Source organism: Gigantopelta aegis, chromosome 11 (genome assembly GCF_016097555.1).
Source record: "Gigantopelta aegis isolate Gae_Host chromosome 11, Gae_host_genome, whole genome shotgun sequence".
Classification (NCBI taxonomy): domain Eukaryota; kingdom Metazoa; phylum Mollusca; class Gastropoda; order Neomphalida; family Peltospiridae; genus Gigantopelta; species Gigantopelta aegis.
This window is the reverse complement of record NC_054709.1, coordinates 31,294,110-31,296,852: the sequence shown is the minus strand read 5'-3', so window position 1 is coordinate 31,296,852 and position 2,743 is coordinate 31,294,110.

Below are 2,743 nucleotides of genomic sequence, written 5' to 3'. Positions count from 1 at the left end.
GGGCTAGGGAGTGGGCACGAGGGCCACCCCTCCTCCCCCCTCCAATAAAACCTTTTTTAAACTATTAAATTTTATAAAATCATACATACATACATACCATTTGGATTTTTGTGTGTGTTTTTTTGTTAATGCCAACCAGCCAGTGCACCACAACTAGTTTAACAAAAGTTAAGGTTTTTTTGTTTAACGACACCACTAGATCACGTTGATATTAATCGTTGGCTATTGGAAAGTTAAAGGTAAAGTTTGTTTTGTTTAGCGACACCGCTAGAGCACACTGATTTATTAATCATCGGCTATTGGACGTAAATTTTTTTTGGTAAGTTTGATATATAGTCTTAGAGGAAAAAACCCGCTGCATTTTTCCATTAGTAGCAAGGGATCTTTTATATGCACCATCCTACAGACAGGATAGCACATACCATGGCCTTTGATATACCAGTCGTGGTGCACTGGCTGGAGCAAGAAATAGCCCAATGGGCCTACCGACGGGGATCGATCCCAAAGCGACCGCGCATCAGGCGAGCGCTTTATCACTGGGCTACGTCCCGCCCCCTGGTCGTCGGTAAAGTCTTGACGTTATGTTCCACATCTTATTGCCAATTAGCTTGAGAAATAATTAAGGTTTCTGTTGATTTGTATTCATTCATTTCCAAGGGCGGGATTTAGCTCAGGTGGATCGGTGCTAGCCTGACGTGCTTGCGTCGCAGGATCACCTTCTCGGTTTGTTTCTTGTTGTTTTGTTTTTTTCTTTCCAACCAGTGCACCATAACTGGTCAAAGGCCGTGGTATGTGCTATCCTGTCTGTGAGAACGTGCATATAAAAGATCCTTTGCTGCTAATGAAAAACAAAATGTAGTGAGTTTCCTCTGATGACTACGAGTCAGAATTACCAAATGTTTGACATCCAATAGTCTATGATTAATCAATGTAATCTAGTGGTGTCGTTAAACAAAACATTAGTTTTTAAAAGCGCAGCATGATTTTTGCGCAATGTCAAAAAAACACTCCAAAAATCATACACCGCGCATGTGTTTATCTGTGTATGTGCGTGTGTGTGTACGTGCGTGAATGTCTATTTGTTTTGTGTGTGTGTGTGTGTATGTGTGTGTGTGAGAGAGAGAGAGAGAGAGAGAGAGAGAGAGAGAGAGTGTGTGTGTGTATGTGTGTGTGTGTGTGAGAGAGAGAGAGAGAGAGAGAGAGAGTGTGTGTGTGTGTGTGTGTGTGTGTGTGTGTTTGTGTGTGTGTGTGTGTGTTTGTGTTTTAAATGTGTTTTCGTCTTAAATGGCATAGGATCATCTTCTTGAATAACCTAAGCTAAGCATGCGGAACTGTTTTCCATTTAAAACATCTAAAAGAGAAAATAGTTTAATGTATCTATTCAATATTTCACTTTACGATCTGTATCCTATCTATGGGTAACGATCCAGCGAATATCGTGAAAAGTTAATTTAAAATGTTGCGCTTCAATGCCCCGTCTTACTCTCACAGTCAGTTTTGTAAAGAAGCATACACAGTTTTTTTATTTTATGGGACTGTATTCCTCTAACGTACGTCCAGTGTACAATAATGTTATATTGTGTAACGACGCCTATATTTTTTTTTATGTCTTAAAGCCTAGGCACACTAAAATCACCTAACAAAATAATGGATTAAAGTTAAACTATATGATGCTATACCGCCCTTCTTAGTGATATATATAGAGGATATTTCATTGCTTTTTTTTTTTTTTTTTTGGTCAGATATGAGTTATATCTCAACGACTATTGGATGTAAAACATTTGGTAACATACAGTCTCAGAGAGAAAACAAACCCACCTACATATTTTTATTATTATCAAGGGATCTTTTATATGCACCATCTCACAGACAAGATAGCACATGCCACGGCCTTTGATATACCAGAAATAGCCCAATGGGTTCACCGACGGGGATCGATCCCAGACCGACCGCGCATCAGGAGAGCTACGTCCCACCCTCAGTCGGTAGAGCGCTCCTAGGATCAAACCCGTTTAGTGGACCATTCTCTGGTTGGGGTACGCTCCACGGAAAATTGTGATCTAAAGATGCTGAGAGATGCGCTTTCGGAGCAATTTAGTGTTCTGTAGTTTGTGGATGATGAATATTAGTGCTGCAACGATAAAACATTAGTTTTTAAAAGCGATGTTTCATCAGCTCGATACGAACCGCGGTACAGTTTTACGTATCGCGATATTTATACGTTATTGATTCCTTGTATCTTAGTTGACGAGAAATAGTCCAACAAACAACACTAACTAAAAACCCAACAGATTTATATTAATTAGCAGTGACTCCAAATTACACAAAAGCAAAGTCGATAACTCGGGTAATTTTATTGCATTAGACATTGCCATAGAGGAAGCGTTAATAACATTTATAAATATATATGGACCAAATAACGATAATCCACACTTTTTCTTGCATATTTGAAATTGTATTGAAGAGTTCGAAAACGACCAGGACTTAGTATGTGGCGATTTTAATGTATTAAATCAAGATGTTGACACACACAAAAAACTATTTAGATATCAACCATCCTAAAACTCAAAAAACACTTTTGGAAAATATTGAAACTTTTGATATGAAAGACCTTTTCAGAGAACTGTATCTTGTATTAAGAAGATATACGTGGAGGAAATCAAATCTATTAAAACTAGCTAGATTAGATTTCTTCCTACTGTGTAGTAATTTAATGCCATATAATCAAGATGTTATAATAGAG